Below are 25,980 nucleotides of genomic sequence, written 5' to 3'. Positions count from 1 at the left end.
CAGTCCTCCAATAATGTACTGGGAGATAAAGGTTTCTAGTTTCATAATATATACACTGAGCACTAAAGCATGCTTTTAATGGCTTGGGATGATGCATAAATGTTTTTTAACAACCTGTTAACTTGCTTTTCCCTTGCTAACAAGTTGGTTATCCTGTGTTAAAATCATAAATTAAAAGCAAACCTAAAGGGGTGAGTGAAGTTCAATGAAAAATACCAATAAAAGCCTTTCATGGTTCATGTGCTCAGCCTGAACTATGTCCAAAAAACTTGACACTCCATTCTGCCCTCCCCAACTCCCTAACAGCTTAAATGTACATTGAGCTTGTGGGAAGGCAGATTGGAACAATCCCCTGACAATTTACAGCATGCAAAGTTTATTGTGACTGTTTATTCTCTTGTTCAATAAAAGAACAAATGGTTATTGAAGTCAATAATACCTACTTTTCCACATGACTCCAAAGGGAACAGTTTGCACTCCCTGAAAGGAATGGATAGAATTTCCAAAGACACAAAATAAATGTTGTAAAAACAGAAATATTGTAGAGGTGGCCCATTTGTAAGCTAGTACTAAAATACTACTACAGTATATTGTTTTGTTTGTTTGGTAAATGGAAACAACTGCCATCAGTTTTACTACCAGTTTATCAAACCAGTCCTTCCTTCCTTCCAACTCTGCAAGTTTGACTGGAACAGTATTTTATTGATATAGCCTGTGGTAACAGAATCTTGAAAGCCCGACTGCATTTTCTCTTCCCTCCCTCTCAACCCTGAAGAAGTTAGGGTAAAACCAGTCTATGTTGCTTCCTAATGTTTTCTTTGTTTTCTGGGCTTAAAGCATGCTTTTGAACATGTTTTCATAACCATCTTTGCACACTTTCTCTAAGGTTATCTCCGTGGACCTCTATATCCTTACTATAATATTGCATATCTTAAAGGTAAAGGTAAAGGTTTCCCTTGACGTAAAGTCCAGTCGTGTCCGACTCTAGGGGGCGGTGCTCATCTCCGTTTCTAAGCCGTTAGAGCCGGCGTCTGTAGACCCGTCCGTGGTCATGTGGCCGGCATGACGACACGGAACGCCGTTACCTTCCCGCCGAAGCGGTACCTATTGATCTACTCACATTTGCATGTTTTCGAACTGCTAGGTGAGCAGGAGCTGGGACTAGCAACGGGAGCTCACCCCGTCGCGCGGATTCGAACTGCCGACCTTCCGATCGGCAAGCTCAGCAGTGCAGCGGTTTAACCCGCAGCGCCACTGCGTCCCTTAATTGCATATCTTACTGAACTTATATTATTTATAAATTTGTGCCAACATATGTATATGCCTACAACAGTTACTCATGTCCTCATCACCACATGGTTGGACTACTGCAACTACTGTTGAAGACCACAGGAAGCTTCAATTAATCCAGAATTCAGTAGGTTGTTACCTACTGTATAAAGCCCAGTGTGGCTTGGCACCAAAGTATCTTCAGGACCATTTTCTCCAACCAGAATATATCTTCCTGACTTGTTTGTCCCAGAGGAACTGTGGATAGTTCCCCATTTCTGTGAAGTACATACCACCAAGTTTTGTAGGTGCTACTTTTCTGTGGCAATGCCTGTGTTTTGGAATAGCCTCCAGCTTGTATCAAGACAAGTTTTGTTCTTCTGGAAACATGAAAACAGAATTGTTCCAGGGAGCCTATGGTGATGTCTGATGCCTGAGAGGGATGAATATCCCAATCCTTGGATTCTATGTTTTTATGATTATGTAGTTTTATCTCTGTGTGTTATTACTGTGAAGTCTTGGGAATGTGGCAGGTGATAAATTTAATATATAAGTAAATGTATATGCTACACACCAGTTGGCCTTTTTGTAATCTCTTCTGGTGATAACAATACCCACCCTAACTTAAGCTAACCTGAGGCCCCTGGTCACGTGTAGCCTCTGCAAATCAGGTATGCAACTCATTGGGACCCTCCAAAGACAAAATAGTAATTTTCAAAGTTCTAAGAAGGTGAATTCCTACATACATAGACAATATTTTAAGTTTAAAAAGGGGACCACTAATTAGGTTGTAATTAAATCTAAAATACATTTTTATCATATTCTGCCCCTTGTTTTGTTCGAGTAGTGTCTATTTTTTTCAGGCCAAGTGTGGATTTTGTGAAAAAAATGTTGTGTATCCCTCTCTTCACAGACCTCTTGGGGAGGGGGCTCAAAAAAGGTAAAATGGTAGATGAAACCATATAGTCAAAGCCCCATCCCTTTTTTACATGTATCAGTCAGTCAGTAACATCTGCTTTCCTGACCTCACCACCACCACTACCATGAATGCCCTGCCTGACTTAGAGCTACAGTACATTTTTTATTTGTGAACGAAATAGGGGTATAAAGATAACAGACAAACTTCTGGAAATTCTTTTGGTATACGCAGGGTGGCAAGAGGAAATTCCCAGTAATATTTCTGTGAATACTTCCCCCCCCCATAGTGTAGCTATGAAGCTGTTCCCCCAATATGGTATATTTCAAATAAGATGGGACTAAAACTGCCAGAAATCTGAACTGTTGCAATGGCTGGAGCTTCTGGGAAGTGTAATGTTGCTATACAGGTAGTCCTTGGTTTACGATGGCAATTGGGACTGGAATTGCCATCACTAAGTGATGTGGTTGTAAAGTGAGATGTCAAGTGACCACACCACTTAGTGATGGCAGTTCCAGTTGTCATCATTAAGTAAGGATTGCACGGGTTGTTAAATGAGGAACTCATGTGACCATGACTTCTGACTTCCTGCTGGTTTCCCCATTGTCTTTGCTTGTGGAAAGCTGGCAGGGAATGTTGGAAATCACAGTCATGTGACCGTGGGGTGCTGTGATGGCCAGAACTCTGAGGACCAGTCATAACTACCACTTGTTCATCACCATCATAAATTTGAATGGTCACTGAATGAGTGGTTGTTAAACAAGGACCATCTGTATCTGGATGGCCTCAGTTTGGGAATGACTGCCATAGTGAATGGGATTTTATATATGAATAATTGTCCAACACCTTGTTGGAACTGAACTTTTTTTTTTTATCATATGGCATAGCAGTTCCGTGTTTATGCTACTTGCTGGGAAATCCTTGTGAGGTCCAGAAGCCAGATGTGTAGACTATTTAGCTGTGACAAGTCACATTGCCTGGGGTGCACCACGAGGAGGCTAGTCTACATTGCACCAAGTTGGGCTGAGAGAGAGTAACTGGCCCAAGGTCACCCAGCTGGCTTTCTGGCCTAAGGCGGGACTAGAACTCACAGGCTCCTGGAACTGAACTGAAGGTGTAGCTTATGAGAGTTACTAGGTGGGGATCAAATAAAAAGTTGGGCCCTGTAACTCAAGCACTAGTCTCCCATTTTCATATGTAGTTGATAATGCTATACTGTATCCACAAAAGCATTTGGTTTTGGAGATTAGCAAATAAAGTCTTCATTAGAACATTGTTGACTTGGATAACATACTTGCAAGATTTAAATCAAGTCACATAGACTTTAATCAAAAATAAAAGGCGTTACTGTTCACTATTTTCCTAGGTTCCTTTATTTTTGTGCTGGAAGTAACTATAAAACCTCAGGCTAGGTTATATTAAAATAATTAACAGTGAGGATTTCACTGGGTTCCCACTTACTAATCACCTTACATCTTTATTCAGTAATATCTGACTTTAGGATATCCTCTTCCCTGATTACATTAAAGGTAAAGGTAAAGGTTTCCCTTGACGTAAAGTCCAGTCGAGTCCGACTCTAGGGGGCGGTGCTCATCTCCGTTTCAAAGCCTTGGAGCCGGCGTTGTCCATAGGACACTTCCGGGTCATGTGGCCAGCATGACTCACGGAACGCCGTTACCTTCCCGCCGAAGCGGTACCAATTAATCTACTCACATTTGCATGTTTTCGAACTGCTTGGTGTGCAGGAGCTGGGATTAACAACGGGAGCTCACCCCGCCGCGCGGTTTCGAACCGCCGACCTTCCGATCGACAGCTCAGCGGTTTAACCCGCAGTGCCACCGCGTCCCGTGGCTGATTACATTAGGAATAATGAAAAGGAAACAGGAAGGTTCAAAATCGGTATGATTTCCTCAGAAGATCAGTGGCTGCCAGACTAATGAATTCTAAATTTTGCAGATAAAGTGCAGCAGCAGAAGTAAAGTCCTTAGCTAGATGTAGTTAAGGCTCAAGGCTCAAATTAGCATTTTCTTGCTAATTAGAATTGCTTAAATAATGAGGAATCTCTCTTTTGCATTATATTAATACAATGCTCCTTTATGCTTTGTCAGGAGCTATATATAGGTTCTCTGTAGAGTCTGAGCAAACAAAAGCCATTAAGTGGAGAGCATACATTAAAAATAGAAAAAGAAAGTTGGACAGTGTGTTTGAAAACTCTACTTGACTCTTTAGCATTTACACCGTGGTTCAGATTCCAGACGTGAAATTAACTGCTGAAGTCATTAAGCTGACCATATATGGCAAGTTTCTGGATGCCATTTGTATGGTAAGAAGTTCAGCACTATTGAATGAAATGTGTGGCAGAAAAGGGTGGGGAGGAAAGACAGGAGGAAAGAGCCAGATCAGCCAGACAGTTGTAATATGAAAATTGTAACATTTCCGAGGGCAGCAGGAAAAGAATCATAATGGATAAAAATAGGAGATGAATTATTAAATAGAATCCTTTCATCAAACAGCCTGAAGTTAAAACCAACATATTAAGGTCAGGGAAGTTAGTGAGAGAAAAAAAAATCACAATCATTATGTACTTTATCCAGGATCAAACCTACTGAGAAATCTAGAGTATTGCCTTAAAACAGTTCCAAATGTTAGAATTGTGTTGTTCTCTACAGAATGTTCACTTTTAAGTTCACATGCATAAAATCATTCTCATATGTGCACTTGTTTCAGTGTGGATGAGGGTACACACTGTAGAAAAGGTGAGGGAAAAAAGGGTTGCCTCCTCAGTGTTTGACTTTAGATGAAAAACATACAATGCATAATGCAGCCAAAGTTAAACACTTTTAAAATCCACTGGCTTTAATGGAGAAGTTAAACTTGTTCTTCAAGGGATATAATTGACTTTATCTTTGGTTGGACCATGCCTATAATTCAGCTCTGAGGAGGGTTTTTCAAAAACAGACCATCCCATGGTGGATTATGTTGTTAGTGTGCTGTTTCTTCTGCCTATTACTACAGTCTTAGCAGGGCATGTTAGGAGGCATAGGATAAATCACAGATTTCACTCAAGTTGGAGACAGTAGATCTTCTCCCCTTCCTCCTCCCTGAAGAAAGTTATGTGGCTATTCCTTCTGATATTAGAACTCTAGAATGGAACAGGGAGGTGACATACTTGGACCCTGGAAGGACTCTGACTCTATAGATTTAAAGCTGTCTCAACCTTCAGTCCTGCTCCCAGGGTTGAAGCTGGTTTAAAGAATCCCATTCAATTGCTCTTAACTGGAAAAAAAACTTGAAAAAAAGAAACAGGAAGGGCAGTGAGTTACTGTATTTCCTCCTCACTTGTATCATTCTGATCTTTTGACAATAGGATTTTGGATTTTTGCTCTACTACCATTTTTAAAGTTTTTCTTAAGTAAATCAGTGTGCCACATTATATTTGTGACATAGACAGCTGCCTTGACAAATAACAGTTCGATTTATTGCAACAGTGTTTGGATCGTAACTGTTATTCTTTTTTCCAATATTATCACTGGTTTACCAGTTCCCTCTTGGACAATTGATACTGCAACTAAGGTAAAGAAAAAATGTGTTTGTTTTGTTGGAGGGTAGAAAAACAGAGAGTAACGTTCTGGACACATACACTCTATCCTCCTCTAAATTATACAGATGTTTATTTGTTACAGTGCTTTTAATTATATGTTTATTTCTAATATATACAATGCCCTTAACTTAACAAACTATGAGGCATTTCTTTTTACAGTTTCTTAACTATCTCCCTCCTTCCTGATTCACACAGGTGTTCTTTATCACAACTTTGATATGCTGATTCTGTTAGACAGCTGCAGTACTTTCACTTCTCAAGCTTGCTTTTAGCCTAGCAAGAACGGAAAGAAGGAAAAATAACTCTTCCCTGAGCTTCCTGGAATTCCAGCACCTTTGTCAAGCTGCCCTTGCCAACGTCTGGTCTGTCTGTCTGTTCCAAATGCCGCAGTCTTTTCCACCAGCCTGCTGGGTCCTCAGCTGCAGATTCTTCCTCCACCTGTGCCTGTCCACACAGTACATATATCACATCAGCAGTGACCAACAACCGCTTTAATTTTCTAACACTTCTGCCCTTTTATATATTTCCCTTGAAAGCTATAACACTAGGCTAAGGATTAATAATACAGAAGTAATTCTGCTCAGAGAAATACCTATTAGAATATTGCATAAGAGAAAAGAACACACTTCACTGACTGATAAACAGAAAAGCAATTAAGGATTAAATATAAAATTCTTCAAGATGCAAAGGATAGAGGAGGACTGAGATTGCCTGATTTTAAATTGTATTTTGCAGCCTGCTGTTTGGTTTGGATGAAAGGGTAGGTGCTGTTGAGAAACAAGAGAACGTTAGAAGTAGAAGAACACAACCTGAGATTTGGATGGCTTGACTTTCTATGGTATGATAAAGTTAATGTAGATTTTAAAAATCACTGTGTTAGGAGTGCCATAGTGATTTTTAAAATTTACTTTAACTTAAACTTTATGAAAGAAGAAATTGAATAGATATAAACTCAGGCTGTGCCTGAAAATACCTTTATTGGCTTCAGCACAAGAAGCATTTTATAGAAGAGAAACAGCTGGCAAAGACAAATGGTTAACATATCAAGATTTGTTAGTACAGGAAAATGGAGAACTTAAGATGAAGTCAAGAAAACAATTGACTGCAGAGGGATTTAATTTTCAATGGCTTTCATATGCACAATTAAGAGAGAGATTTAATATAGATAAAAAGGTAACTGGAACTGAACAACATAAGACAGAATTTGAAACTGAACTATGTACAAATGATGAACATGTGATCGCTAAAATGTATAATCTTTTGCTGAGATTTGAAATGGAAGAACAAGTTAAAGAGTGCATGATAAAATGGGCTAAGAATTTTGGGTATAATATACAGATGGACCAATGGAAGAGAATATGGCTGAAAGGATCTAAATTCATACGATGTTATAATTTAAGAGAGAACTTTTATAAAATGATGTACTGTTGGTATACTACACCAGAGAAATTATCTAAGATATATAAAGGTACTTCTAGTCAATGCTGGAAATGTGAAAAATATGAAAGGACATTTTGAAAAACATGAAGGTACATGCATGATGGACTTCTGAAAAAGCAAAGAAATATTGGATACAAATACATACGATGATACAAAAAATTTTAAAGAGTATTCAGATGAAACTGGAACTTTTTTTTATTGGAACTTTGGATAGCCAATTAGAAAAGACTTATGGGAGATTGATTTTGTATATGGTAACTGCAACAAGACTATTATTTGTGCAAAAATGGAGAAATACTGAAATACCCACAAAGGAGGAGTGGATTGTGCAGATAGTGGAACTTGCAGAAATGACAAAATTGACCTGTTTGATCAGGGATAAAACAATAAGTATTTGGATAAAAGACAAGAAACCTTTTATGGACTTTTTGCTGAAAATGGAAAAAAGTGAAATGCTGATTTTTGGATTTGCTGATTAAAAAGGGTTGAATATGGGAAGAAGGGAACCATGTAATGTGATCTTTGAAACTGATTATATTTTTTAATCTATATTATTAATAATTTGTAATTTTATAATGTATTTTATATATTTATTGTTTTAGTGAGTATTCTGTTGTAAACCACCCAGAGTCCCTCCAGTGGGAGGAGATGTTGGTGACAAATTCGATAAATAAATAAATAAATCTTAAAGAGGAAGGAGAAATAATAAGTATGTTTGTAATTGCTGTAAAGAAGATCAGAAGTCACTTCTTCAAATCTCTTATTTTCTTTTTCTTTCTCTTTTTCTATCTGTATTGTTTCTTGCACTTTTTTCCTTTTTTCTTTTTCTTAACTTTTCTTCATAGATTTTCATGTTTATCTTTTACTTATGTAAAACTCTCTAATAAAAATTATATATATATAAAAAACAGAAGTGCCTCGTTTTAATTAGATGGGAAGCCTCTAAGTATCTACATGACAGTTTGCCTTGTTTTGGCATACAGAAAGAAAAGAAAACAAAACAAAACAAAACAAAATCCCATCCTTTAACTTTGACCAAATTACACCATTCCATGTCCATCACAGCAACTCACCCTGACACAATATTATAAATGCTTCTATACAATTGTTCTCTGATGAGCTGTTATTTTGGATTATATTGATGATAATCAAATGTTAAGTAATGCATATGTTAATTGTTCCCCTACAACTAGGGCCAGCCCTCCATTCAACAATGGTTACTTCAGAGGGCAAAGGATGAAAACAAGGAATGACAGAGAGCTGCATATATCGTGAAGTTTACCATACAACTCTTAAGACTTTTTTAAAAAAGAATTTTATTAGACTTAAAGCAAAGTTAAAAACCTCAAAAAAGAAAAAAAACTACAAAAAGAAAAAGAAAAAGAAACTAAGAGGGTGTGAAAACAAGAAGAAAAAAATTGTAAAGATTCCATAAAGAGGTGACTTCCAACTTTTAACACCAAGAATATACAGCAATTTCCATAATCCCTTACTCTATATCAGACCAAACACATTATTTCTATAAATCTTTCCATTAGCACATATAAAAATCACTAAATACAATTGCTCCCTCCCCTTATATTAAAAGAAAAGAAAATATATAAACCTCCTAATCAACTCCCTCCCCAAAAAACTTCCTGCCACTATCCTATACATTTCTGTTCAGTATAATAAAAATCAAACTAAAAAACATATAAATTGTCTGCTCTTATAATTAATAATACTACAATTATAACAATCTTAATCCAAATCCTTAAAAAGAAATGAAGTCAAACAAGCCTTAAGGACTATCTAGATAAACATTCTTAACTCCTCATACAATTCCTAAGCCTGTTTTTGATGAAGATTGCTGTCCCGTTAGATGGCTCGGTTACAATGTCACAGTAGAGAGGGCAGGTTAGTGCCCCTTCTTTCTCTACCTTCTCTGTTCTGCTGGCACTGGGTGGCATGCTCAGAGCCACAGGGGCCCCCCAACTCTTCAGTGCCCTTGCTCTCCCCCGCCCCCTCCAACCCTAATTCTGGGACGTAACTGCCAGTGTTGATTCAAGATCATAGAAGTGAGGGCTGGGGGAAATACATCTTTCAGTTTTGGCTGCAAAAGAATTGTGGTATAGAATTAAATCTTACAACATTCTTCAACTGGTAATTTTATCATTTTGGCTTTTAGATGACATTTTGTTATCTAAACAAAATTTAGATTTATTTTGCCCACTGTTTCTCTTCTAATATTTGAGTGCTTCAGTGTCTTGACAGCTTTTGTCTTTTCCACATGGGGGCAGTAACATCCCAAAAAAGGTATGAATATAAAATGACATGCAAGTCACTTCATAGTGACGTTATATATCAAAACTGGTCATGGGAATCAAATTATGACCTAGATATTGAAGTAGAGAGTAAGTGCAATCTATCACATGTTTAAATAAATGGAAATGGCAATGCGCAGTGAGGAACTTCCTTTGGACAATTTTAACAAAGCTCTACCTGGAATGATCTCATCTGTGGCAAGGAAAAACTGCCCCTACCCCCCACCCCCCCACTTCTCCTCCATTTCTTTCCCATAGTCTACAGCAGCAATGGACCCATTTAGAGTTGCTGCACTTCAACTTCCAGCTTCCCAACCAGCATGGCCACTGGTGAAAAACCTTAAGTTGTAGTTCAGCAAAGTCGGGAAGATCATAGATTAATAGATACGATGGGTGAATCAGGCATTGTTAAAAACAATGCACCTTGGTTCTTTTCAAGAACAAATAGCCTTTGTGAGTTTTAAGGGATCCATAATGAGTGACATTAATGAGTGGAAAAAGGAGAGGAGAAATGCATTGAGCTACATGTGTACAAAAATTGCCCAGAGATGCAAGCGAGTTTATCCTATATATGACAATCCAGGAGGCCCAACTAGTGGGAGAGAAAAGACCTGACACAAAAGTGTGAGCTATAATTAAAAAATAATATATAAATAACATGTACCCAGAGTTGAGCTGTAGACATCAGCATGGCTACACCTGAAATTTCCCGGCTAAATAATTTCTGCCAGAGGAATCTGCCCTCCCTTGTCACCTGCTACTAGTGTGGGCTGCTACTGAGGCACTTACCTCCTCACTGAATGTTCAATGCTAGCTCCTTGGCCATGGAGTAACTGGCCATGAAGGAAAATGCAGCACTAACTTCCAGTTACGTAAGAGCCATCTTGCAAGGTAGGAAATTGTAGGATCCCCACACTGCAGACCTGGGAGGGGAATGGAATTGACTCTGAGAAGGCCTGCTGCAGACCACCCAGGGAGCTTATTCCAGAGGTGAGATTTAAGGGATGTCTCTTTGCCCGGTGCCATACCAGCTACGAGAAGCCATAGATAGCAAGCAAGCCTTGACTGACCATCTGTTTAAAACACTTGAGGCTCTTTTCTTGGAGCTCTTCATCCATGTTCTAAAACAATGTTTATGTTATAGAAACAGCTGTGTTTAGTAAGACAGGGTAGAGCTGTCCAATTTGTAAAGCTAAACGTGATTCTGAAAGGGGTGATGCTCATGTTCGGGGGGGGAAAACACTTCAAAGGAAGACAAAAATGATTAAAATGGACACAACCATTTGTTTAAACTATGACTCTCTGAAGAAAAACCAGCCTAATGTAAACGACCCTGGCAAGGTCTGAGCAGCTGTTCCATGTAGTTTTATCTCTGTGCATAAAGACGATGAAGAGAAAAGGGTCATAACAGGCATTATACTTTTTACAATATGTTGTAGCCTATTTAAAAAATAATGAGTAAGCTGTATTAAAATACCATAACTTGTGCCACATCTTAATTTTTTGAATGTTTTTAATGAAGAAAAAAATACTAGTTTATGTAAAAAAAAAAAGGAAATGAGCAGTGATGAAGGCCAGTTTGGTGAAGTGGTTAAGGTGCTGGCCTTGAAACCAGGAGACTGTGAGACTTTGAGGCCTCCCTTAGGCATGACAGCCACTGTGTGGCTTTGGACCAGTCACTCTCTCTCAGCCCACCCCACCCCACCCCACCCCACAGGGTTGTTGTAGTGGGGAAAATAGGCAGGAGGTAAGTTTTCTGCCTTGAATTGCCCCCCTTCCCCAAGTAAGACACGATAAAAATATTATAAAAAACAATAATGTACCTGGAATCAGGAGTTGATTAATTTTGATATTTTTGTATGTACTGGCAAACCATGTAATTGCTTCAACAGTTTTTCTTCCTGGAAAATTTCTGTGAGCAGAATAAAAAATCATGTATACTATCATACTAGAAATACATCTTAACTTAAGGGTTTGCTTTGCTGCAAGTAAAGGAATTGAGCAGCTGAGTTGGCCAGAACTGTCTGAACCAAAATCTAGCAATAAATAAAACCTCACACACCAGACTTCCAACTAGACTTTATATGGTTAATTGAACATGGATCCAAAGGACTGCATGATCAGTTCAACCACGCAGAGGAAGCTTTGAAATAATGTTTTTTCAATAGTAACCCCTTCAGGCTATTAACCAACTGAGAGGAGTTTCAGAAGCAGCATGGGATTATGGATTATGACTCTATCATTTGAAGAAAAAAAATAAAAACCTTGAAGAAGCCCAAGATTACAAGAGTGCCTAAAATAACTTTTGGAAAGCCTGAAGTTTATTTATGTATATATTTATTTGTTTAATCAATTTATATCGCTGCCTATCTCACATATGTGGCTCTAGGCAGCTTACAATAAAAATAGATAAAAACTAAATAAAACACACAGCATCCAGAATCATAAAACAACCATTAACACAGTCAGGAGATGAGCTCTGACGCGGGGGTGAGGGGGTGCAGGCAGGCTCTGGTTCTGGCATGAGAACCATGTTTTCAAAGGCTTACAGAAGACCAGCAGGGTTGGGGCCAATCTGACCTCCAGAGTGATGATGTTGCAGAGGGTGGGTGCCACAGCAGAAAAGGCTCTCCTTTGGGGCCTTTATATTTCTTTTCTTTGAATAATCAAAATTAGTTTCAGCTTGAAATGGTTGTACTGCATTTGTTCAAATAGAAGTCCTGCAATTAATTTCCTTAACTATGGTATGTGACATCGATTTGCAAGGGGTTGTTACGGTTTTGCACAAATCAAGGACATACCTCTTGCAGTATGTCTTGAATAAGACTGAATATTATTTTAGTAATGCCTATAGCCTGTGATATATAAAAAAATAAGTGATAGACTTGCAATAATCACCTGGTTTTGAACACAAAAACAACTGCAATAAATCTTATCCTGGTCTGTTGCTTCTAATAATATTCAATGAATCTTGAAGTGAATAAAATACTGTAGGTGTGCATCTCAGACTTCCAAGAGAGTGTCCTCTGTTACATAGCCCCAAATAGTATCTAGCCAAGTATCTAACCTCCTTATCAATCATTGACAATGTATGTATATTTGGAGGTATGTTACCCAAAATACCATCCCAAATTAGACCTTATTCCATATATTAAATTGAAAGTCTGCCAGCCCTGGAGTCTTTGTTCGAGCTATTTATTTCCAACTGTACCAAGAAGTATGAATTATTAAATGTGTCTATTTGAAAAAAAGCTTCACAAGGTTCAAAGGCTAGAACTATAGAAACCAGGCCTTAGATTCAGTGAACTGTGGGCATTAGCTGAGGAAAAGCTAGATGATCAATAATTTAAAGAAGAATATGGGAGACCAGCTATGCTGAGGACAAACTAACGTAATAAATCACTGACTAACTATTTCGGTTTCTTGTGCAATAGCTATAAATGCTGTCAATATATGCCTGCATAAAATATTGATTTTGATTAAAGCAAGTATATAAATACATACAGAGAACATTCTATTAGAGATAAATATCAACTAAGCTAGTAACACAGGAGTGAACAACATACGGTTCTCCAGATGTTTCTGAACTACAGCTCTGGTTCTTCTTCTCTACTGACCATACTGGGAGGCTACTACTCTGATCCACAACTACTGATCTGAGGTTTAGCATCTCTGGAAGGCAACACATTGTCCATTCTTGCATTAGTATTTTAACGTTTGCAAATCTGAGTCAAATAATATGTATCCACTGTCTGAAGATATCTACAATTAAAAAAAAACACACAGCAGGAAATTCTAATATACTTCTTACAAAAAGTTTAAAATATGTCTTTAGCTCCTGTTAAATTGATTTTTTTTTAAATCCATTCAATCATGTCTGATTCTCAGAGACTGCCTGGACAAGTCCCTGCAGTTTTCTTGGCAAGGTTTTTCTGAAGTGGTTTGCCATCGCCTCCTTCCTGGGGCTGAGAGAGTGTGACTAGCCCAAGGTCACCCAGCTGGCTTTGTCCCCAAGGTGGGACTAAAACTCACTGTCTCCTGGTTTCTAGCCTGATGTCTTAACCACTACACCAAACTGGCTCTGTTAAATTGAATAATCTACTGTTTTTTTCCATCACAAAAATCAAACATGCAGGTTACTTCTTGACAAAATTTCCACTTCCTAAGGTTCATGAGATTTTTGTAAACAAGCCTTTCACATGCAGAAATCTTAACAAAACAAATGCTTGAGGATGGTTAAGGTTATTATCTACATAACCATATCTTTGTTGCAGATCAGCTTGCCTGTTTGTTTGTTTTTAACTCTTGAGATACAGTCTTTCTAATTTGGTGTCCTCCAGATAAGTTGAATTTCAACTCACATAATTCTCATAGCTGGGCATTCTGGATACTATAGTCCAACATGGCACAGGAGATGCAGCTTCAGAAGTATCCACTCTTTGTACCATTTATTTTTTTGACCACCAGGAGTAGGTTTATTTGTACTTCAGTAGATAGGAACCAAAGACTCAATCTCTTTTCCTCTCTTTGTACTGTACATTCCCTTGATTGGCAGACTAATACTCTTAGGTTCTCCCCTTCAGCCTGTTTTGTATGGGAAGAACAGAGTAGCTCCTTCTTCACCATTTTTTTTCTTATTTATTCAATTTATGTTCATAGACCAAAATACAAAAAATGAAAAAGAAAAAACATGGTTTTGTGTTATTGTTTAAAAGATGATTAAAAGAAAAGGAAAAAAACAGGAAGCAATTAGGTTTCTTGTTGGATCAGAATTTGGATTCTGATCTTAAAAGCAGCAAAGCAGAATTTGGCCACTGCCAGAGATGTAGGATTGTACTGATCAGCCACCAGCAGTTGAATATAAAAAAGGTCTGCATATCCTGGAAAGTCCACTAGCCTTCTCCACCATGAGAACAGAACAGGCAGAGATGGAAGCTTCCTTTGGAAGCATGCAACTCCCTTAATAAATTACTTGTCCTTTTGGAGGCTAAATATGTCTCCACATACTCTTGTTGGGCTTGGTTCTACTTAAACACATATGCTTGGATAAATCCAGCCCCTTCCGAATGGATGAACTGGAGAATTTCAGCCAGGGTTATCTCTATATTAACCCTACACTTCGAAGGCACAAAATTAGGAAAAGTTGGGTATAAAAATTTTCATTAATCTTGTTCAGCATATGATTCTCACAGATAACTTGAAATCCCCCCTCCAGAACATGTATATTCTGTATAACATAAAAATGTCATTACTGAGGAGTGACACTACTCATGGTCAGGATATAATTAATCATGGTATTTGAGGTCAGGGATTAATTAGCAATGTTAGCCTAAAGAAAACAGGGTTTCAGAACAGAAGGGCATTCCTGTGGCGTGGGGCCCCTTGATCATTTCTGCTCTCTGCAGTTTACAGATGGAAGAAGATTTAAATCATTAGTCCTCTTTACGTTTTATGATTTCCCCTTTTCTTCCTTCTAAATGTCAGTGGGTTCTGTCATGTTCTCTTCCATCAGTAGATTATTGCTGTTCTTTATTGTGCTGTAGAACATTCATGGGATTTGAAAAAAATCATCCCTACTATCAAATCCAAAATAAATTGAGCTGTGTAGGCTATTATTATTATGAATACCATTGTAATTTTCATAGTAATATATTTCATTCAAGGAAATGCATTTATTAAATATGGGCATTAATATTAATGCAGTAATTGCACTGAATGAACATTCTGAATATCAGACTGCAGAGTAGTCTAAACCAGTGTTTCTCAACTTTGGCAATTTTAAGATATGTGGACTTTAACTTCCAGAATTTCCCAGCAAAAATGCTGGCTGGGGAATTCTGGGGGTTGAAGTCCACACATCTTAAAGTTGCTAAGATTGAGAAACACTGGTCTAAAAAATTACAACTGGGAAACATCCAGCTTTTCCCTAACAATAATGAAAGCCTTTATTTACTTTACTGCAGACTTAAACATTCTTATGGGGATTTATTCTAATTATATTCAATATGCATATGTAAAATTAATTATATTTAATGTGCATATGTAAAATTAATTATATTTAATATGCATATATAAAATTAGACTATATTGGAGACTGACACATATCTGATGAGATTATGTGCACTACTTTTTGTGGTGGTTAAATTATACTAGTTAAAGAAAATAGTAAAAATATTATTTTACCTACATTAGATATGTATCCATGTATGTTACGGGAAAACAATGCAAAGAAATAAAAAATATGCAATTTTATGAAACATCTACCTGATCATTTGTAAACCTTTCTTGGTTTTTCAGTATTACTTATATATTTTTTTCACAAAATCAATGATGGAAAGGAAGAAGAGTTGCATGATCTGTTTTAAATTGGTAATACAAGTTGCTATATATCTAGAAACACTGAAATCTCACACCTTTAGTAGTTTATGATGTGTTAACCTTGTTAAGCTTTATAGACTGTAACTGGCCTTATTCAGTTTTATAAAATGGAAATGCAGAAATGCTTTACTCCTTGAGATAACAAAGCAGAGACTACCTATTCAAGCAAAATAGATGGTACCTCTCTACGGATGTGAAAAGAGAAACACCACTATACAGTAAATTATAGATGCAAAAATATGTACTTATATGCATTACTTTTCAAAAATATTTTAAGTATAGCTCACACTTTATTCCACTCATTCCTGACAGTGAAACTTTCAAGTGTATATTCATAGAAGCTTTACCTTGCCCCTTTGTCCTCTGGAGCCCCTTCTCACATTCTTCCATGTGATGTATGGCCGCCAGATAATTTCAGAAAGCAATTTTGGATGAAGTGCACTACTTTATGCTGATTAATATCAACTTTAAGTTGAACATATGTAATCCTTGAATCATGATGCTCTTAAAGTGATCTAACATCCAGACCCACTTATTATTTAATACAACGGTTAACCTTTTTGGCACCAGGGACCAGTTTCATGGAAGACAATTTTTCCACAGACCGGGGTGGGGTGGGGGATGGTTTTGGGATGATTCAAGCGCTTCCTCTTTTTTCCCGACCTTTTATTCTTTTTTCTTCACACCGTTTGGAGATAGCAGCCAATGGGCTTGCTTTCTCTGACAGGAGGCAGAGCTCAGGTGGTAATGTGAGCAATGGGGAGTGGTTATAAATTCGCTCACTTGCCCACCGCTCACCTCCTGCTGTGCGGCCCAGTTCCTAACAGGCCACAGACCGGTAGCAGTCCATGGCCCAGGGGTTGGGGACCCCTGATTTAATACATTATAGGGCTGACAGGTGCCCATGACTCTCACTTACCGTCCTCATCTTACAGCAGCCTTTCTCAACTTTTGGACCCTGGAGGAACCCTTGGAATATTTTTTAGGCCTGGGGGAAACCCCTGCACATTCAGGCTCAAATCTAGGCCAGAAGTTACAAATTATTATATTTGTTTCATGTGTAGCCCTGTATATATGCATTAACAGTTAATTCTGTTTTAGTTTATGTGTTCTATGTGTTCTTAAACTAAAAATAAAGAACACTATGTGTTCTTAAACTAAAAATAAAGAATGAAACTTACCTGTCATGAGTAAGGATGGCGAGCAGGGGGCTCCCACCCAGACTGTCAAGCACATGCGTAGCACTGAGGAACTGTTCAGCCATTCAAAGAGACACAGATCGGGACCGCCTTAACCTTTGGGGTTTATATGGCTGGGTTTTCCCACGCTTCCTCAGTTTGTTAAGTACTACTAATAAATATTAGAGACCAAGTCATTGTCTCAGTGTGTTTCCTGGTAATCAGGACATCACCTCTTTAATGTGAAGTTGCCCAAATTTGAAATAATTTTTTTAAGTAAATTGTGACCTCCCAGGGAACCCCTAGTGACCTCCCAGGGAACCCCTAGTGACCTCTCATGGAACCCCTAGTGACCTCCCAGGGAACCCCTAGTGACCTCTCATGGAACCCCTAGTGACCTCTCATGGAACCCTAGGGTTTCACCAAACCTGGGTGAGAAACCCTGCCTTACAGTGTGGAAACAAAGGCATATGAAGCCATTTCTGTAGTCATTCTGTCTTGCACAGAACCTTCAACAAATCAGCCTCTTGCTGGAAGAGCTACAGTTGGAAACTACTATGTGTTCTAGAATGACTCTGATTGCTGAGCCTTCCATCAATAGGACCTTCCAAAACATGAAGCACTGTTTGCAGCACTGTTAGGTCAGCAGATAGTAATTAGCTCTTGAACAGCAGCCCGGTCCAGGAAATACGTTCCCATGTCTCCTTGTCTAAATTATTTTGGTGAGGTTACTGAAGTGGTAGCAGGTACAGCATGATTCTATGCAGTGGTAAGACTTCATACTTAGAGATGTATTTATTTATTTATTGCACATACATAGCCACAGAGTGGTCCTGAGGCAATTTACAGTAGAGCATGATTATAACCAAAAGCAAACATACATGGTAATCCAAAAGCTACTCCTTAAAATCATAAACAAACCTATTACATCTGAGCAGTAAACCAAAAAGTGATAAAAATACAGTTAAAATACAAGGCAGCAGCAGTTAAAATCATTTAAGTATGATTAGACAGCATGGCTATTATGGGGGAAAGCTAACAAATACACATTTTAAAATTCTTTTCAAAACAAAAGATGTTTGGGTCAAGAGGTTAGGCGAGCTCTGCTGGTTAATGCTGTTTTTAATACATTGGGATTATGGTTTTGACCTCGGATATTATGGTTTGGGTTGTTAACTTGTTGCTTTAACATTGTATGCCTCTGCTGTGTGAGGGGCAGCCATATAAATAATTAAAATAAAATAAAATAAGGCTGACTGAATTGGCAGGGAATTCCAAAGTGCTGGTTCCACCACCGAAAATGTCCAAGTCTTAGTTTCAAATGGGCATCTTTTTCAAACACCACTTCTAGAAGGCCCTTTTTGCAGAAAGTAACTCCTGTGCAACAACACAAAGGAGAAGCTGTTCCTTCAAGTAGGAAAAGCCTGAGCCATATACGAGTCATATCTGATGACAACATTCCTTTGTGAGCTGGGATTCAGATGACACTGGGCTGAGAACTGTAAAGAAACATTCACATGTGCAGCTCTACACAAAAATCCTCCTTGCTGCAGACAATCTTGCCACAATCATGAAGACCAGCTCTTCACTGATGCCACAGAACAAGGCTGGTGAAACAGGTTTGCTTGCAGCAATAATGATGTAATACCTATTTCCATCATTAGATGACTATACTTGGAGACTGGAGACTTGGAGACTGCCTGGAAGTCCCTGCAGTTTTCTTGGCAAGGCTTTTTGGAAGCAGTTTGCCATTGCCTTCTTCCTAAGGCTGAAAGAAGGTGATTGGCTCAAGGTCACCCAGCTAGCTTTGTGCCTAAGGTGGGACTAGAACTTATGGTTTCTGCCTGGTACCTTAACCACTACACCAAACTGGATCTTGCATGAAATATACTAGATTACTAAATCCTATAGATGGCATAGCTGCATAACTGCACACTCCTAGGATATTGCAGCATAGTAAAGCTTTACATTTGGACTTCTTAAACTAACACTCCCCAATGTACTGGGGCTGCACTCTTACAAGTGTCAGTTAGGACAGGCCATCTGTGGGACTCCAGGTTGAAGAAGCTATTTTATCGGTTGAATTCAGATATAATATTAAGATGAACTGGAACAAGCAATATGATGGTTTATTGAGCTGCATTAGGTTCCAAAGAGAAGCAAGAGGTAGTTGCTCTTGGCTCATCCTTAAATAAACCCAAGGACAATTTTGCTTTTATAAGCATTGTGGAACAAAATGGGTAAAATGCTTATAACTATAGAATCTTTATTTAATAAAAATCCTGGAGATAAATATATTTCCCTTAATAAAGTCTAATCTATCCTGGAAACAAATGTTTTAAAAATGAATGTATGGCTGGTGCGGGATGGGTGGGTGGGTTGATAATTCTTAACATAGGGTTTTTTAAAAAAAATGAAAAATCCCCAAAATTGGGAGGGAAAAAAACAGTTTCAAATGGTTGAGAATATTAGTTTTCATATTAAAAGTTAGCATAGCAATCTGTTTCTGAAAAGTAAACTTGCAAATCAGCTGGCCTTTTTATGACAGTGCCTTCTCCAACCTGGTGCCCTCTAAATCCCTTTAACTTCAGCTACTCTCATCCCTAACTAGTATGGCCACTGGCTAAGTGATACTTGCTTAGTTTTGCTGACTATACTATTTCTTCATTCTGGCTTCTTAATGAGTTGATACATTACATGCTAAAATTTCATTTAGACCACTATCCATGCCAATTTACTGATTTAGAATAATGTAAGATAATCACCCTGGATAAGATAAGAAATCAAATGAAGAATGTTTTCAGCATTAGATATCCTGAGGTCTGCAAAATATCTACATCCATATTCTATAAGTGCAAAAGTGTTATGGTTACAAGTAAGTCTGATGATTCCTTGGGGTTTAATCTCAGCCTTTTTATGTATGACTGGTTGAAAACTCTAGCAGGGAAGCTAAACTCTTTGAAAAATGAAGAGTCCCATTACAGGGTGAGTCCCACTGAATTTGTGAATGAATGAAAAGTTAATTGAAGGAAAGGATATAGCATATTTTAGTCACAGTTAATTTGAACAATGCTGATAAGTATGTAACTGGAAACACTATGCTACCAAAGTAGAGTTTTCTGATACCATCAGTATCTTTTGTTTTCATTTTTTATTAGGGTAATTTTAAAGGTCAGTGTTTGTCATAAACACTTTATTATCTAAACCTTTGCTAAGCAAAACGAACGACATTGCTATTAAAAGTTATCTCAATGTTTATCTACATATGAGTACATTTATGAAAAACACATTAAAATGTAGCAAATTATGTTATTACATAGTCTGTGTTGAATGAAGGACTCATTAACTTTTTCCACAAAAACTGGCATCATTCTGAACCATATGAAACACATTTATCAATTTTGGAGATTTTTCATTATTAAAACAAAAACAAAAAGATTTTGTGAAGAAAAGTTAAGACTCCTTTGTGACAAAATGATGCATATCATTTCTGAAAGCAAATATTTTGGTTATGGAAAAAATGGAATGTATTTAATGGTGAGTGAACATTACAAAAAGTTATGTCAAAGTAGATACAAAACTAAACGTGTTAAAGTGAAACTAATCTAGATGCATATAGACAATTATATATAATGAATCACATCTAATGTTAGGGAAATGGACTGCTCAAGAGGGTCTTTTAAACTCCAGGGCAGATGTAGGGGCCAAGGAAGGAGCTAGACATGGATGAAATCCATTCCATTTGGCAAAGATAAAGTTGGCTTGAAAATTGCACTCAGATGGTGCTAATCAACAGTTTCTCATCAGAGGATGTCAGAAGATGGAGGAAATGCTTACCACTTTGTAGATGACACAGAATTGGGTGATATAACTAATACTCAAGAAGACAGAAAAAAATCAGAACAATCTTGGTAAGTTAGAGAAATAGGCTGACATTGACAATGACATTTAACAGAGACAAATGCAGAGTTCTTCAGTTAGGAAACAGAAATCAAATCTATACACATAGAATGGAAATACCTGGCTTGGTAATGGACATGGAGGAAAAGAACTTGGAATAATAGTTGAGCATATTGTTGACTCATATTGAGTTTGTAAAGTGGTTTCACAAAAGGACAATTTCTAAATCATATAAATATTGACTTGGACTGTTTTAGATTCTTCACCACTTGGATTGTTTATTTTTACTTCTATTTATATTATTTTTTACTGTATTTTACTCTTTGTATTTATGGTGATGGTTTTAATCGATCGTTGTAAACCACCCAGAGTCCTCCGACGGGAGGAGATGGGCGGGGATAAATTAGATAGATAGATAAATAAATAAATAAATATGAAGTAATAGTATGATTTTATTTTGAATTGATCATTAGGCCCTATCTCAAGCATTGTGTCCAGTTCTGAGCATTATACTTTAAGAAGAATTCAGACAAATTTGAAAACAGATTCAAATACAGCCAATAAGGATGATCAATGATTAGAAACTAAGTCCTATGAGAGATAGAAGGAACTGAGAAAGTTTAGCCTTAAGAAAAGAAGACTAAATGGAGATACAACTGTACTCTTCAAGTATTAGAAAGGATGTTACATAGAAAGTCAGGAGCCTCAAAATAATGGACATAAGTTATGGAAAAGCACACTCTGCTTAAAGTTAAAATATGAGATAAAACTATTGTCTGCTTTGAAGTCAAATTAGGTTTCATAGAATTATCACAATGACACTAATGTACATTATAATCAGTATCTGACTAATTTAAACAAAATGAATGTTTAAACTGAAATGCTGTCTTAATTTCTCCTTGCAAAGATCTTTGCCCATTCCATGCAAAGTTTTGAAAATCAAAGCAATTGAAAGAATTGTAATATTTTCCCAAATGTGAGCAAAATTATGTTTCACCCAAGTGCATCAGCATTCTTTATGCTGCATATGCAAAGATCTTTGTAGAAAGCTATGTACCCAGAGAGGTTAGGGACAAGGTACACATGTGTACACACCCACATATCACAACCTCATCTGTTTCTATTAATGTGCAAGCAGATACCTACATAGAACTGTAGTCATAGCAATAGGTCAAATAGAATAACTCAACAAATAATTCAAGACAAACTAAACCATGCCCACACAAAAAAAGGGGGAAAAAAAGAAGGCCAAGCAGACTGAAGCTGCAGTAGCCAGTGTGTTGGGTCCCTATTTAATACACACACACACACACACACACATAAAGTCTCCTTTGAGTCAAGCTCAGCTCTTGATGATCTCATGGACACACCCCTGTAGTTTTCCTAGCAACAATATGGGCATAGTTTGCTATCAACTTTTTTTCAGGGAAGCCTTTTCAACTTCTCACTGTTGTCTTGGGATTCACCGGGATTCTCCCATCCAAATGTCAGCCAGGCCCAAACCTACTAGGCTTCTAAGCCTGACAAGGTCAGCCAGATGTTGCTACCTTCTACATTCATGTTTAAAATAAACCCATGGAATCCCTGATATATACCATAATAATAACTATCTTAATCATGGGTCTAGTCCAAATGTGACCCAATATGTCATACTGGATGCAATTCAATATGATAGAATAAGAACACGATTGTACCTACTTAGTACAATTAAGCTTAATGGAAACTTCCTACATACTAGTGCAATAGGACTGCCCTCTTAGTAAATGGCTAGATTTAAGGAGAAAGGAAAACAAACCAAAGATCACTCTAAGATGTTGATGGTGTGTGTATGTGAAAGACAACAAAAACTAAACTTACTACAGAGAAGAGAAAGAATGGAATAAAGAATGGAAAGGTAATTTTATTTGAGAAACAGTAAATTGCTCTGGAAGAAATAGCTATTGAAACTATCAAAAAATTAGTTAAGGAAGATCAGGTGAGGAAATTAGTTGAAATGGAACTTCATAAGAATGAATCATAGACCCTGGTGGGGATATATACAATAAAAAACAGGGAATCCCAACACAGTACAAACCTACTGTATGTATGTGTAAAGTCCCAATGAATTTAATACAGTTTTTGATTCTATGTCTAGCAGCCTTTCCCACCATATTACAAAACCCATCATTCACAGCCAACATAATCAATTACCAGATTGGACAAACTCCAGGTTGACAAGGGTTATATATATGATTGCAGGCTAAAAAGAATCTCAGAGAAAATAAATCTGGAGTAAAGTCTAGCTAAATGGACAGGTCCTAATTTTTAAGTCCTCAAAGGCTGGCATGGTACTTTCTTACCTTCTTCTCAGCTATTTACCAGTGACCAAATAAGACAATAGGTGGACTGTGCCATGCTCCCCGATCAAACATTCCCAGAGCATCTGATCAAACTCCCATGCATGAATGGAATCAACACGTGTCAAATCTTGCGAGTTGCTGGAAGTGGGAGGGGGGCAAGCCAGGAGTATGAAACCATCTTATTTGGACTATCTCTGGCATTCAAGGTCAGGCTGCAGAGAGCCATTGGAGACATCTGCACGAAGCTGAATGAATTGGCACAAGAAAGGAGGGTTGCATACCAAAAAGGGGAGGGGTTGGTTTCATTGGACTGTTTAATCTGGGGAAAACATGGGAATTTCTATTTGCAACTTTTTCACTGTACTGCACACTACACTCCATTAAAGAGATTTCTACTTTTACCACACGTGAATCGAATTTAATGGGAAGCTGAGTAGGGTAGTCATCACAGACTGTTGAATCTGCATTTCCTGTTTTAGAACATTTAAGAGAAGTGGCACTTTCCCAAGGTAAAGACCTGGCAACCTACTGCTGCAAAGAAACCACCCTGCTCCCTTGGATGGGCACAAGGAACTTGTCCCACCATCCTAATTGTTTGGGTGTGTAATTTGATTCACACAACATCCTCAGTTACAGTGTGCATAACCACAGTTCACTGAATCTGGGTAAATGGATGGTTTTAACAACGTCCTAAGTCACAAAGCCTGGGCTCCAAAACTCAACACAATGTGCTAAGTGAAAACCAAATCCCTCCCATTGTGGCTTAGCACCCAACAGAATGTGAGACAGAATGCTTACAGAGTGCAAGTTGCTGTGAAAAGGAGGCTTTTTAAGGGAAGAAAAAGGGTATAGCCACCACTGCCTCCACATTAGTTTATCAACATCCTCAGCATTACATCATTTTGATAAAATAGCAACAACATCTCTTCTTTTTGTCCTTTCCAATCCCTTGGAAAGACATTTGCAAGTTTGTACTGTAAAGGAGGGTAGGGTGGGACTCCCTGTCTGTTAGCATGATAACTCTCAAAAAAGACAAACTTTGATATTGGAGTTGAAGCCAGCAAAAGAAAGAGTTTGAAAATTGGCCAAATTAGCTAGAGGCTGCAATGAAAACAGTCTGGGGGCAGGGGGCGGGGGGAGCCACTGCCTCCCTAAAGGAGAGGCACTGAGCAGTGGCTCAGAATGCTGCTGACTGCTCCACTCTGAAGCCCTCTTTCCCCCTCCCTCCTGGTCTCATGACCCACGGGGCTACTATTGCTAAGAGGCTGGAAGAATTCCAGAAACTGTGCTTTGAAGGCGTTCCCTCCTTTATGTGATAGTTGTAAACATTCAAAACATTCCCACCCTGTCCAGTTTGTGGTGTACAGAATGCACACATCTACTTATAGGAGTGACAAGAGAATAAAGCAAACAAACAGGTGGAACCCAAAGCTCACTGGTGGGGAATACCTTTATTAAGATTAAAATGCCCCAAGAAAATATAAAAAATTTATCAATTGCTCATGACAATTCAAAAGAGTATGGTATACATTTTACTGTTCTGAGCTTTGGGCATATAAGGAACAATAAGGTTAAGCTATTTGGCAAAATTCATCTCTAACTTCCTCAATCTTAAATATACTTAAAAATACCAGACTGATTTATTAGTACTTTCTCCCTTTAGTCCTATGGTAAATATATTTATTTACAAAATTTACAAATTTCCTTACAAATGTCAGCAGAACATAATTTGTGTTTTTTTTAAAAGTGAGAAAACACATTAAACATATTAGCAACCAAACAATTTGGTTACTTAGAATGCTTATTAGAGTATCTTCCAGATCCAGTTCTAGATTACATTGTTGTTTATTCGTTTAGTCGCTTCCGACTCTTCGTGACTTCATGGACCAGCCCACGCCAGAGCTTCCTGTCGGTCGTCAACACCCCCAGCTCCCCCAGGGACGAGTCCGTCACCTCTAGAATATCATCTATTCTAGATTACATACTGCTTGTCATTTATAAAGTAGCCGGTTTGTTCTTTCAGATTTCAGGATTTATAGAGGAAAAAGAAAAGAAGTATAAACATATTGCCTGATGGCAGTCCCTGACCAAATTTTTCTGGGCCTGATTAATTCTTGGATCTTTGGGAAACCAGGCAATACTGACATGGGGAAGTTGGGAAAAAAAAATTCCCAAAGGCAGCAATGGCAAATCACTTCCATTTTGCTGCTGTGAAAATTACCTGAACAAGTTCACGAAGTCACACGCAGTTGACACCAATTTAAGGGGGGGGGGGAGTATATTTCACCACAAACTAACTCATGTTTTCTTTTCCTGTTTGTAAGGGAACCTTTGCAGTGTCAGAGCTCTCTGGCTTCTGTATCTTTCCCCAGGTACAAAGGTGAAAGAGGTTTATTTTAGGAGAAACAAAGGGCAGATTGGCAGTTCATACTTGGCCCACTGCCAGGATGCACCACTTGCTGCTTCCTGAGCACAGGAATGGATGATGTTGCCTCCCTCCCTCCCTTTCCCACCCCTTGCAAATGCATCCTATGCCTGTATTTTCTGGCTGTTTTCTGAGCCAAGCCTCCTTAAGCCCTTCAGAGCAGTGTTCTGAGAGCAACCCAGCTCTGACTGGCTGTGTGCCTGGAGTGCCCTCTCCCCTCTAGTGGCTAAT

General features: G+C 38.0%; 1 long non-coding RNA gene across 1 annotated transcript; it reads right to left on the bottom strand.

Moving 5' to 3' along the window:
* Positions 1–4,042: 4,042 nt before the first annotated feature.
* On the bottom strand, positions 4,043–25,638 carry LOC134501426 (uncharacterized). The gene is made up of 3 exons (XR_010068355.1): positions 25,546–25,638; positions 11,353–11,441; positions 4,043–6,230 (listed from the first exon to the last, which is right to left on the bottom strand). It is a non-coding gene; the product is annotated as an uncharacterized LOC134501426 (long non-coding RNA).
* Positions 25,639–25,980: the final 342 nt, after the last annotated feature.

The sequence above is a fragment of the Candoia aspera genome, chromosome 7 (genome assembly GCF_035149785.1).
Source record: "Candoia aspera isolate rCanAsp1 chromosome 7, rCanAsp1.hap2, whole genome shotgun sequence".
Classification (NCBI taxonomy): Eukaryota; Metazoa; Chordata; class Lepidosauria; order Squamata; family Boidae; genus Candoia; species Candoia aspera.
Note: the sequence above shows the minus strand (reverse complement) of the source record. Positions and strands in the feature narration are given on the sequence as shown.